This window comes from Podarcis cretensis (genome assembly GCF_951804945.1).
Source record: "Podarcis cretensis genome assembly, chromosome: 4".
NCBI lineage: Eukaryota > Metazoa > Chordata > Lepidosauria > Squamata > Lacertidae > Podarcis > Podarcis cretensis.
The window spans coordinates 33,121,916-33,136,180 of NC_137173.1; the positions used below are offsets into that span (position 1 = coordinate 33,121,916).

The window sequence follows — 14,265 nt, forward strand, 5'->3', positions numbered from 1 at the left end:
CAAGGATAACATAGAAAGTATAATGAGCTAATGCACCTGCACATAGTTAATGTCAGATTCAGTAAGGAGTAAGAGTGAGATGGTTGACAATATACAGAAGTAAGAGTATGTTCTCCAACCAGAAACTAGTGTATGTAACAGTTTTGCTGGGCCAACATAGTCTAGGTTAGAAGTGGAGCTTGAGAAATACTGGGAAGTAGTGGTGAGGGCATAGCAAGGGTTGGGCAGTGGCTTGAAATAAAGGTGATAAGTCTGCTTTGCTCTATTAAACATATAAGCTAACCAACTGCATTTCATGGATTTTTTTTTTATACATTCAATTTGTAATTCATATAAGGCTGTGTTGCTTTCAATTTTGAAATTTCAATATTACTGTGTCCTTGAGAGCAACCAGTATAATTTCCTTCAAGTTGATAAGGCCAGGAAAATTCTTTGTACGAGGATGTTAGCCTCATGGGAATTGAATAAGTATTTTGACTGATCTTGTTGATGCTGTTCTGTCTAGAACCTGTATTTGTTGCAGCTCTGAGAAGTTTTTGATTTGTTTTTCCCCTGTCTCTGCCCTAATTAATTTTATGAGACTTCCCAATGGACATAATTTATATGACAAATGAATTATAGTAGCAGTCACTGATGTGGTATGAAACTCCTTGTTTATGGCAAATTTAATGTGCTCCTGCATTCTTTTCCTCTATAAACTCTGATCTACCAGTGATTATCTATACTCTTTCTCTTTGTACAGTTCCCACTTCCCTGCAATGTGTGATTCTTGTATCGGTTTTATCGTTACAGGGTAAAATACTGAAAACATAAAGCAATTATTCATTACCTCTGTAGCTTTTAGGTGGTTTCCCATACCTGAACCTGTTTTAAATAATGTTGTGAATTACACAGAGGCCTGCTGCCAGATCAAATCCTGTATCCAGTCTCCAGCTTAATGCAGTACTAATGGGCAATAATCTTCTGTGTTAGCAAAACATTGATGACTAGTGTCAAAATACAGAGAGCACAAACATCTGTGGATGTTCTGTTTTGAATGATGGCCTTAGATGCAGGGCTTCAGGGGCACCCTAGACATCCGTGTGCAGGACTCATTCTGGAATCTCTTTAAAGGCAGAATTGCAGTGTTAATCTAACAGCAGTCATCCATAGTCTGAACTGTAAATAGAAACTGCAGCTGTACCCCATTAGGTAGCTCTGCCTTCTGCGAGAGAAGCCTCTTCATTTCCTGAAGAAACTTTCCTCTCCCACTCTGAATTCCCTGCCTCATCCCCTGGAGAAGGGGAGTCAGACACCAGGGTCATTATGCTGAAGGGGAAATGCTATAATGAGTTAGTATACTGAGAAGGGACCCTGAAGCATGCCAGAAAACTTTTGTGTAGGGAGCAGGGGGTCCAGTTTGCAAACATTCTTTGGAACCCAAACGACTGATGTGGTTTCCAATTGGCTGCAGGAGCTTCTTGCAGCCAATCAGAAGCTGCGCCTTGGTTTCCAAACATTTTGGAAGTCGACTGGACTTCCGGAACGGATTCCTGTCAACTTCTGAGGTACCACTGTAATAAGTTTCCTGCGTCAGCAAGGGGTTGGACATGATGAATTCTGTGATTCTATGTTTTGTCTATGTGATTCTATGTTCTGTCTTCATGTTGAGGCCCAAAGGGAGACAAAATTTGGCATCAGGACAGGAGACATTTCTCACAGTATGCAGTCTCAAGCCCTATTTTTTCACCCAATGATATTTAGCCTGCCCCCTCACAACTTAATGGACCTATAAATTATTGGCTTTGAGCACATGAGTCCTTACACATCTGTGAGGCAAAGTCATTCCCCTTTTTAGCCTAGTAGAAGTTTCCTTAACGGCTTGGGCAGGGGGACCTCTCTTAAGGCCTACTGTTATTTTGAGAACCTGGAGTTTTTTGAGCATACTGGATGGATGCAGCCTACCAAAATCATCCTTTGAGCCCAAGGCAAGGGTCTGCAGTGGCTTTTGTTCACACTTTTAAGACCCCACTGCTGCACCCCATCTTCTCATGCCAGGTGCACTCCAAATAAGAATGGCCACAGCGTCTCACACCATGGTTTGGCTATTGGGTCTAAGCCTGAGACTTGCAGATTCCCTTCTGTCCCTCTCTGTTTTCATCACTCATGTGCTCCTGTATCCTATTCAGTTTGGAGTAAAATGTGGTTGGTGTCATGAGTTCATTTGGGATTGGGTTTACATTGGTAGCCTCTAACACAGGAGGAGGAAGAAGAAATGGTAGGGGGACTGAATAGTAGGAATCTTGGTTGCAGGAAGGGTGATCTCCCCTTTCAGCTCTGACTTCAACCACTTATGAAGGGGGGAAACCAGTGCCAGTTTCCTCTCTCCCAACTTTCCTGCAGAGTGGAAAGCCTCACAGAGAGCTTTGAGCAGCTGTGGGGGTGGGGAGGCAGAACTGGAGGTGGCAGCCCATGAACAGGTATCTGAACAGAAGGGTACAGTCTTGTAACCTAGGACCAGGCCCTGCCTTCACAGATGGGATCAGATCGACCCACCCTAAAGGAGCATGGGCTTGCAATCCTGACATCACACAGGGCAAGCAAGTTTTGCAAGTGACTGCCCCATACCTCACCCTTATGAGCCTCTAGTTGTGTGTTTGTGGGAGGGAGAAACTTGCACTTTTCCTCCCAACCAGAATTGGAAACTCATTTCAAACACCGAAACAGTGTTTTGCTGTTTCAAGTGCAAGAGCAAACTCTATTTTGTCCAAACAAGGAAAGTGGGTAGCAAATCACATCATGTAATAAATTATTGATGCATAACATGGGAGGAGGGAGAACACATGCATGAAGATGACAAAACCATAGTTTATGTTCCATGTGAACCAGTCCTGTATCTCTGTTTTCCATGGCTACTATTCTCTACTCTCTGATGCTTTGGAAAACTGACTCTCGGAAGCTGAATTATTTGTGTAGAATACATAAATATAAGGAAATTTGGTTACTGTGCACAATTTATTTGTAAGCGTAGCATTTTGACTTACTTGGTTGCAAAACAGGATTCTTATCTTTATAGAATCTAGAGTGCTGCTTCTGGTGTTGTAAACAAGAGTACAGTGGAATATAAGAGACAAAGAAGAAGAATTGGCTTAAGGGGCAAAGATATGGAGTAAAATATAAAGCTCTCTCTTTTTGGCTCTGAGAATGAACACATGATTAGATTAAGTCATTTTGCTGGAGCTGTCTGAAATATTTTAGCACCCATTCACAGCCTATGAAAATGGCTGAGAGCTTCACATTTCAAAAACACTAATAGCAAAATTAATCTACCATTATACAAGTTTTGCCTTTATTTTTCAGTCTGAGGTTTGTTTCACATGGTTTTGTGGTGGAGTTCTTGTGGTTGTTGCTGCTTTGCTTTATGCTCCAAACATTAGTAATGACTGAAACTTTCATTGCTTGCAGTAAATACCAGATTACTCAGTCACACTGCAGCTTTTCAGGGTGTGCAGCAGCAAATTCTACAACATGAACATACTCCTCAGTAGAGGGCAAGCCTTTTCCAACTCTGTACTTTGCAGCTGAACTCATCTGTGCTAGACATTAACTCCAGTATATCCCTGAGTCCTGGTCTGCAGTTCCTTGGCATTCCAGCTGTAAAAGGGGATATTACCTCTCTACCTCTCCATGTACATTTTGAGGCTTAATTAATGAATGTTTGCCAAGAGCCTCAAGCTCCTTGAATGAATGTCCCTATATAAGGGCATAGAATTATTATTGCTGTTATTATTAACTGTATGCCTAAGACAATGGTGTTTGCACATGTAAGTAATTACAATGCACTTCAAGGCATTCTGTTTTGCAATGCTTTTCTCTCCATTTCCTGCAAATCAAATTACTGTGGGATAGATTTGATTTCCACATCATTTTGAAAATTCTTTCTTTTTCTTTTTTTTAATTTCCTTTGTATTAATTTTTTCAAAGTTCAAAATACAAGCATCCATGACTAAATGCTTGAAACTAAACAACCCTTCCCCCCCAAGCATAACAAAATTAAGAACATCATAAGATGATATGCCGTTAAACAGTGTAAATCATACATAACAAACATGGCTGTAGCAATATATTTCATCCATATCTGAACCACTAATAAGAACTGTTTATTCAAATAAAAAAATAGCTGCTTCGTTGTTGTTTTTATTGCAAGTGAGGTGATGGAGGAAGAGAACCAGAAATTCATTTCTAACTGAAACGAAACAGTATAATGGCCCGGTTCTGATGCATGGCACAAGAGCAAATCAGCATACAGCAGATGCACTATCCCATAACATCATGAACAAAGGTTCAATGAACAGAAGAGTGGGCACAACATCTGTGTAGCAGGGCAATGAGAATGAAGTTGGAGGGAGTTGGACTCTATTTACCATTTACTGGTAGCAGTTCTGCACCTTTTACAACTTCTGCAGGGGCTCTGCTTACCCTACTATTAAGATGTTATAGAAGAGGCGTATTTTACTCGTATCTTGTCCCCTTCTGCCCACCATCTACCAACATCTGAGAAATACAGTGGTACCTTGGTTCTCAAACTTAATCAGTTCCGGAAGTCTGTTCCAAAATCAAAGCGTTCCAAAACCAAGGCGCACTTTCCTATAGAAAGTAATGCAAAACGGATTAATCCGTTCCAGACTTTTGAAAACAACCCCTAAAGCAGCAATTTCACATGAATTTAACTATCTAACGAGACCACTGATCCATAAAATGAAAGCAGTAATCAATGTACTGTACTATAAAATAAATAAGACAGTATTGTAGATGATAAAAATTAAAATTACATTTTTTCTCTTACCTTCACTGAGGATAGTCATTGTTTGGATGGGGGGCTTTTATCCATTTCCACAGTCACAATCAATCAATCAGTCAATCAGTAGCTGAACTGGGTTCCACTCAGTCACAAAAACAATTTAACCGAAAAAGCCTCAAAACAAAAACGCAAAATAGCAAAAACAAAAGCGCCAAACTTAATCCATTCCGGAAGTCCGTTTGACTTCCGAAATGTTCAAAAACCAAGGTGCAGCTTTTGATTGGAGCAGGCGCCCCGGAAACAATAGCCGACAGCCACATCGGACATTCAACTTCCGGGTTTTTGGCATTTGAGAACCAAGGTACCACTGTACTGAATCCTGTGCAAAGACTTATGTTGACTCAGGCCACTTCTGTCCATGCTGCAGCTAAATATGATGGCCACAAGATAAACAAATGACCCTCCCCACTTGTTGAGGTAATCTAATGTTTCAGATCCGGCCACCCTCATCATTGTGGTTGGCAGGGATTTGGATCGTCCCCCTCTTCCCATGGTGCTCCCTTGAAGGATTGTCCATCTACCATATGCAGGCCTTGGGCAGCATCCCTGACCACTGGTCCTGCTAGCTAGGGATCATGGGAGTTGTAGGCCAAAAACATCTGGAGGGCCGAGGTTGAGGAAGCCTGGTCAAGACTATACTATTTTATCAGGCGATTGCTGATGTGTGTGTGTTTTGCAGGGGAGGGGGGGGGGGTTGGCAGTTGTTCCTTCTTTTTTATTGTTCTATTTTTTAACTTTTGATTTGTTAATCATCCTGGGGGACTTTGAACAGAAAGACAGCTTATAAATGGTTTTTTTAAAAATAGATTCTAAAGTATTTGCTTTTAAAAATTCCAAATCTTGCACTTAGATTTTTGATTTAATAATATTTCTATTATTGGTAATACTGTAGCATTCACTGATAAAGTCATACTAGTGACAAGCAAGCTCTTCTTGGCTTGACACAGCTATGGATCGGTATTTATGAGCCGTGTGGGAGATCAGTTGAGAAAATGTTTTAAGGGTTCTGACTGGATCATAATATTTTTTGGGTGTGTGCATTTTCTTTCTCAGAACCATGCAGTTTTACTTCAGAATTTGTTATCGAGGTTGTAGGGATGTGTGAGAAATTTGGCTTGGCTCGCTTTTTAATACAGCTCTACCCAATTTACACTTCCTGAAACAATACATGAATTGAAAGACAGATATCCATTGAAATTTGCGATTTTCCACATTTTGCAGTGTAGTTCTACAACCAGAAATGTGTATGTATATATATATTAAGTGAAAATAACATACAAAACAGATTCTGTTACGGAAAATTGCTCATTAAATTGTTTATATTAGGCAAGATGGCATACAAATTTGTTTATATTAGGAGAAATGAATACTCAAATGCAGATGAATTCTCATTAGGACTTTTTAAAAAATCACAGACTGTTGTGGAAGCATGAAAAACTGAAAACTCAAGAGCCAAGTCATTTTTCTGTAAATTATATGTGCAGTTCTAGTCAACTAAAGGAAATACCATTTTTTGTGGAGAGTAAGCAGTTAGAATAATCCGTTTCTGAGTCTGTGCCTATAAAGGCTGTGGCTTTGAGAGCCTAGTCTGATTAATGGGGGCTTGTGCAAGTGCAAAATTCGTGCATAAAGTTGCAATAATGTGGCCATTTGCATTTTGAGTAAAGTAAGAATTTTAGGGCATGGAATTTTCTTCATAATTGCAAACTGGGACCAGGGGGTGGGGGAATACATTATTCCATCCCTATTATTTCCTACATTTGGAAGCATCAGGGTTTGACATTAAATCTGCCACCTTGACATGAGTCGACCGTAATGTTTTAATGTTGAGTGTGCATGTAACATAGGAGTACATTTGGTCCCAAGATCTGAAGTCATCGAAAATATTTATATTTATTCCATCAACCACCATCATGAAATACAGACTACAGTGTAACCTCGGGTTACAGACGCTTCAGGTTACAGACACTTCAAGTTACAGACTCTGCTAGCCCAGAATTATTACCTTGGGTTAAGAACTTTGCTTCAGGATGAGAATAGAAATCGTGCTCCAGCGGCAGCGGGAGGCCCCATTAGCTAAAGTGGAACCTCAGGTTAAGAACAGTTTCAGGTTAAGAACAGTCCTCTAGAACGAATTAAGTTTTTAACCTGAGGTACCACTGTATTTTAAAAGGGAAGCACCTCATGCCTAATAGTTGTGGTCAAATGGAGAGACTCCTAAATAAAGCTTGTTAACTACTTCTGGGTATTTTTACTTCTTTCCTATAAGCTGAAGTGTGGCTTGGGAAACGCTACCAATAATTTAGTTCTAGTATTTATTAAAGCTCTTTTTATTCTGGGCTAATGAAATTTACAGAGTATCTTACAGAAGAGGAAAGCCCTCCACCGCCCCCATCTGTGTAGCAAGACTGGGTTTTTTTGTGAAACATCTCCACAAAAAAATGCTAAATTGGGAACTTGGAAGGGCATTCTGTGTCACAGAGGCACTCTCAGACAGTGCTTGGTCTCTGAAGTACTCCCAATGCAGACTCGCCCTGAAGCTTAAAGCTTAAAACCATGACAGAGTAAAGACAGGGGGAAGTTAGAAGAGCTTCACCTGGAAGCCTCTCTGGGGTTCTCAAGATCTGAGTAGGTAGGTACATATGGATAGATTGCTTCCTAAGGTACCCTGGCCTCAAGCTGTGAAAATAGACTGGGAACCAGTGAAGACTGGCAAAAGGCATGCATGATATGCTCATGTTGCCCACTCCCCAAGTTAATGGTCTCACAGCCACATCCTGGCCTCATGGTTGAAAGCGGTATGCTTCTGAATACCAGTTGATCAAAACTACAGGAGGGGAGGGTGCTCTTGCACTCAGGTCCTACTTGCAGGATCTCCTGGGCATGGCTACTGTGAGAGCAAGACGCTGTATTAGAAGGGCCATTGTACCCATTCCAGAAGGCTGTTTCAAGACCATAAGGCAGCCATTATGGCATAGTCTCAGATCTAAGTGGCAATGTTTCTGTTCCTTGCCTCCTGGTCTAATCCTTTTGTTTCCAAATGAAAGGTGGAAGGAAAAGGGGTGTAGAAGACGGCTCCTCTATGTAAAATTTATCAGTAAGAAGGATCATGCATTCGGAGGTTCACTGCACACATAAGCAGGGTGGGGTAGGGGGGGGGAAACAGTTGTACATTTCTCTCTTTGTTTCTTTTATTTTAGCAGCACAGATTATTTATTAACTGAATGATTGTTTCAGTCTGTCTGCAGTCTCAAGATTTTGCTACATTTCATGCATAGCTTCATCACATTTCCTGATTCAGCTTCAGGCTATCACATTTGGGGTGGTTTTCATACTACTTTTTTTGTATAGAGTCCAACAAAAATAATGATAAATTAATGTAAAAAATGCCTGTTTCACTGGATTGTTTTTTGCCCTAAAGAATATGTTGGAAAGTTAGCACCCACATCCATTTTATTAATTTTAGGACGGGAGAGAGAAAGAATCAGCCATTGTTTCAAATCCAGAAGATGCTGTTTTTAATGCTATACTGAATCCTGGGGACAAGCCTTAATGATGGCATGAAAGCTGAACCTGTGATGTTCTGGCCTAAAGCCAAGTCTTTTGATTGGAGCTGAAGTGACACCTTCAGTTCCTCTTCTCAGATCAACACAGTAATTTACTTGTCTTTCGTGGTCCCATGTGTTTTATATTGTTTCCAGCTTTTTCATACTATAGTTGTTTAAATGGTCCTGGGTTTTAACCCTGCAAGATCTCTCTTGCTTAAAGCTACAATCCTATGCATACCTAGCTGGAAATAAGTCCCATTAAGCATAGCAGGACTTACTTCTGAGAAACATGCAAAGGATTACACTACATGTTACTTAAGTTTATTCAGACTGTATACAATCTCTCCATGGTTGCCATGTATGGTTTTAATGAACATCTACATTTATACTTCTGAATTAGCAGCAACTAGATGAGTTCATAGGGATTATATAAACGAGTTTTATGTTTATGGTCTCAAAAATTACCCAAAGTCAAATGACTACTTATGGCTGATGTGCTAATAATTCCTTGCTGTTTTGTCACATGGGTACCATAAGTCATGTCCTTTGACATCCCCAGTTGTGTTTTGGGTATCCATGAATAGTTGTGTGAACTTATAGCCATTGTGAAAGGATTTGATTAAAGCTGAAAAGGCTGAAGGCTGAGATGCCAATTGCTTTTTGAGAGTTCAGTCTTGCAAGATTTCTCCAGCCTGTTGAATGCTATGCTATAATTACCCCAAGTGGTATTGTATGTTTAGGGCTGCTCTGAGTATTCTCCAGAAGTCTTCCTTCCTATGCTTCTGTTGCTCTTCCAAAGTAGGGAGGTTCACTGTCTGTAGATACAGGTGCTTAATATACATTTCCTTATATTATTGTTGAATTGATTTATTATGGTCACAGGCCAGAAATAATACATCTCCTTTTAGAGAACATGCAGAGCTGTTGTTCTCGGAGTTTCTCAGGGGACCTGATCTCCAGGTCTTTTGCTTTGGACCCCAGATCTTCTGCCCCTTCTCCCCACTTTAAAACACATTTTCCCCCTTACAGAGCAGCTCAGTGCACTGCAAAGCACACTGTTAGTGAGAGCTCAGTTATCCACCATCTCATTTTGCCCAGAGGTAGGATGGGATTACCCTAAGCCTGCTGATAGCCCCTTCATGTATATGGCTCACATCGTTTGGCTATATAAATGAAGCAAAGGTGTCATTTTCTTTATTGAAACAAAGGCATTTTTCCAAATGCAGAGTTAACTTAGAGACAGGCAGTGAAGTATCTTTCACTGACAGTACTAACACTATGATCATTATTCATTGGGAAAATGCACTCATGCATAATACCCCAAATTGCTATCACATAGAAAAAAGTATCTCACATTGTACACCATACTCTGCCTATGATATATTGAAGAATGCATTTTTTCCCCACTTCTCCATACATACTGATATTGAAGCTGATACTGAAGCAAAACATATTTTACATGTAGTTGTAAATAAATATTCACGTATACTTGTACATTGATAAACAATGTAGTTTTCATAGAGGGAGAGAATACAAGTGCTGAATGAAGTTTTGAGTAAGCAACTCAGTAGGGAAAATATACTCAATTGTTTGTGCAGAAATTCCCAGATTGTGAAAATGCACACATAAATGATGTATCACACATCAGAGAAAAACACTGAGTACACCCAGTACAGTCATCACACCTTGAAAATTGACATAAAAATTTAAGCCAATATGAATATAGCACTCCTAAAAGCCTAATCGAGTCGATCGCACCACAGCCAGGTACATCTGTTCTCAGCACTAACCGTTATCATTAACATAAAACACTTAAAATCACTAAGCTTCAAGTCTGGGGACAGATTTTTCCAAGAAGAATCTGCTAAATAGATTTTAGCAGTGCAGCAAGTGGGGACCTTGGCTACATTAGACTTATACGTTTTTGCATCTCAAAGGCCTGTGAACTGTTTTCAGAGGAACAGTCTGAATGAAGAATAACGCTCACACTGTATAGCAATTTCTTTATCACTGTTTAAATGTGGAGGTAAAAGCCTTGAAGCTGTATGAATAGAACTTAAACGTATCAAACTGGAAAGAAATGGTTTTGGAAGGATTTTTTTAAAAAAATGCATTTCATTAAAAGTCACCAAGGTGTAAAACTGAACATCAAATATAGGACTTAGTAAGAGTGCACTTTAGGGTATTTGGGTTGTGGGTGACTGGAAGTCATACCTGTTATTTTCCCAGCCGAAAAGGAGCGTTTGAGAAATCGCTAGCCTCTTTCTGTTTACGTCAGGTGTTGTGTGCTGGATATATGGCACTAGGGCTGCACATCTCTAGTGCCACTGAAATCAATAGGGCATATTCCCTGGAAGATGCATGTGGGTTGGTAGTTTTACTCTTTGAAAAAGAGGTCAAAGCAGAGGATTTGTTCTATTACCTCCTTGGTTCATTTATGTTTGTTTGCATTTCTAGTGTGATTTTACCCTTCTTGTGGGGATGGAGGAGAGTGAGACATCTGGACTACATAATTCTGATGGAAATGCACTAACCAAAATAATTTTATCTTCTATATGTACAGTCATACCTTGGGGTGAATACGCTTTGGGTTAGGCAAATTCGGGTTGCACTCCGCGGCGACCCGGAAGTAATGGAGCGTGTTACTTCCGGGTTTCGCCACGCGCGCATGCACAGACCATCCAAATGATGTCACGCGCATGCGCAGAAGCACCAAAATGTGCACACGCGGACACGGGTTACGTTCGCTCCAGGATGCGAATGGGGCTCCGGAACGGATCCCGTTCCCATCCTGAGGTACCACTGTATAACTTTTAATAAAAGGAGAACCCTATTTTGCATAATAAGAGTCATTGATTCACAACTGATTGAGAGTGATTATTGCAAGCTTTGTCTGGAGTCATGAAGGTAAAATAAAAATGACAAAGAGTGCTGGAGCACTTAGCTGTTTTGTTTGCTTTTTGGCATGAGCTTTTGTATATACAACAGCTGATTTCAGATTCAAGATGGATGATTAGCCTTCCATTGATGATCTTTAAAAACCGTTTAGAAGCTATGGGGAACTGAGGCTGCTCCAGCTTCTTTCAGACCTGCCTTTTATAGGCAGCACTGTAGGTCCACTTTCTAGCAAGTGGGTCTCATTCAGGGGAGCATACCTCTGAGTGACAGTTTTTAGGATCCAGGGCAAAGCTAGAAGGGAAAAAATCCAATCAATGAGAATAGGCAACACACTCCAAAAGTTTAGAAGCAAAAGGCAGCAGAGAGAAGAGACAATAATCAGAAAGAAAAGAGGGATCAAGAGGGGTTTTTTATGAATAGAAGAAACTGTAGCATGTGTGTGCACTAGTGGAAATGAGCCAGACAAAAGAGACATGTTAAAAGTGGAGAGATAATGATAACGGTAGTTAGATGACAAGCTGGAACCAAATCAAGGGGACAAGTAGAAGGATTGGGAGAGGACAACAAATGGGACACCACCTAGAGGGGCTGAAGAAGAAGTCAAAGAATGAGTGGTAGTATGTAAAGCCAGTAGAGGAGTAACAGCTGCTGCAAAAACAGAACAAATAATATGAATCTTATACGAAAAAACGTGGCAAAATCCTGAGTTAAGAAGGAAGAGACAGTGGAGCAGCCTTCAAGAGTGAGTTAAAAGTAGCAAAAAACAAAACAACAACAATGAGGATTCCCAGAAGTTAAAGAAGAATAGTACTGCTTCTTGACAAAAGAAAGAGAGGATAAAAAAGAAGAAAGAAGAAATTTATAATTAACATAAATCAGTCCATTTCTTAGTCTGCTTCCAAAGACGTTCAGCCAGCCTAGCACAGGGATGAAGATATCAAATGCAAAGAGTAAACCACAGCTCAGGCCAAGAGCAGAACTCAGTTGAGGTGGGATATGAGCTACACCAAAAGAGTAGCAAAATTAATCTGAGATTTCATATCAAAAGAAGTGATAGAAGAGAGAAAATGAGAACCAGAAGAATCAAACAGATTATCCGGATTAATATTGTAGTGCCTGAGTACCAGTATTATCTGTAGGAAGAAAACAACAACAGTGAGCCAGGAACCAAAACCCGATATAAAGGATAAAAGAGGGCCAGGTGGGCAATAAACAACTGCAACCCGATGCAGTAGGGAGTAAGATGAAGAGTGTGGTGGGAAGAGACTGAAACTGAGGAAGTAGACAAAAGAAGCCCCACCACCACCACCACCCAGCCCTCCAATTCACCAGTATGAGAAAATGATAAACTTCCTGCCTGTTCCATTTATCCTCTTACACTTTCCAAGATGTTGGAGTCAAATGGTCCAACTTAATGATGTCACATGAAGCTTGCCATCTTTTTAACTTGCTTTACTACTGTGCCAGGCATAAATTTAGCAGGTGAAGTAGTTCCTGGCATGAAGATAAAAGTGATGAGGAAAAAATGTGGCAGTTTAATTTCTTCTTCGTCTTCCTCTCTCATTTTCTTCTACATACTAGGATGCTGTTATAAAGGCCGAGGATCAGGAACGATATTTAAAAAACTGGGAACCCTAATTAACATCACTGATGCAGTGAGCCATCAGTATAATGCTAATATAAAAGCCTTGCATCGCAGAGAGAGAGAGAGAGAGAGAGAGAGAGAGAGAGATATCATCTATTAGGACTTTGTGGCAGGACAAAGCCAATCTCATAGTTGATACGATTGCAGCAGGCTACTACATCCCTAATCCAGGATTTCTGACGTAGGGATAAAAGGAATAAACTTTTTGCTAGAAAAAAAAAAGCTAATAAAGTTGCCAGGAACAGATATTTTGTAATCTGTGCTAAATATCTGCTGGAAAAACATGAGCAGCAACGAAGCTGAGAAGACACTAAAAGAAATTCAGGGCAAAGTGCCAGACGCCCAGACGGAAGCAGAATGTGGACCAAAAAGATTGCGACAATCGGGTAATTATGGTTTATGAATTTCAGCTTTAATCTGTAGTTCAGTGAATCCTGATTAAATATCTGTTAAACACAATTAAAGTTTGTTTTTGTATTTCACCGTCTTGATCAGAATAATTAGAGACTGCGTGTTTCATGTCAAAAGTAGCAAGAGGAATTTAGTGAATGAACATCGTTTTTAAAAGCCATTTGTAGCACCAGCTGTTGGCATTATTTTATATTTTAGTGTTATCAGCATAAAGATGGGCCTTCTTGGCACTGAATGTTTTCCAGCAGGACAAGAATGTTTCCGCCTATAATGGAATGGCAGGGGAAAGTGGGGGGAAAGAGCTGGTCATAAGCAGCACCACTTGAAAAATGTCAGATAAGCTGCTAGTCCTTAAAAGTTACAACACATGCAAATAGTTGGAAAGGGGGGGAAATGATGCAAGTAGATTACCTGGCAAGTTCTTTTCTGTCAAAGTTGAATTGGGAAATGGAAAGGAATAATATAGAGGATGTACCTCAAGAGATACATACAGTAATTGTAGGGCATCTTTCACCAACCCGGTGCCCTCCAGATGTTTTAGACTACAGCTCTCAGCAGCTGAATTGACTGGGGCAGATGGGAGTTATAGTCCTAATAATAATAATAATAATAATAATAATAAATAACAATTTATTGTTTATATTTCCCCAACCACTCTGGGTGGCTTCCAACAAAATATTAAAATACAATAGTCCTTCAGATATTAAAAGTTTCCCTAAACAGGGCTGCCTTCAGATGTATCCTAAATGTCTGGTAGTTGTTTTTTCCTTTGACATCTGGTGGGAGGGTGTTCCACAAGGTGAGTGCCACTACCAAGAAGGCCCTCTGCCTGGTTCCCTGTAACTTTACTTCTCGCAGTGAGGGAACCGCCAGAAGGCCCTTGGCGCTGGACCTCAGTGTCCGGGCAGAATGATGGGGGTGGA

The 14,265-nt window shown here is 40.3% G+C and overlaps 1 protein-coding gene across 14 annotated transcripts in view; it reads left to right on the forward strand.

The window, feature by feature from the left end:
• ZBTB20 (zinc finger and BTB domain containing 20) overlaps positions 1 to 14,265 on the forward strand; it is a 504,516-nt gene that overhangs the window by 290,897 nt on the left and 199,354 nt on the right. The gene's annotated exons all lie outside the window — the stretch shown is intronic.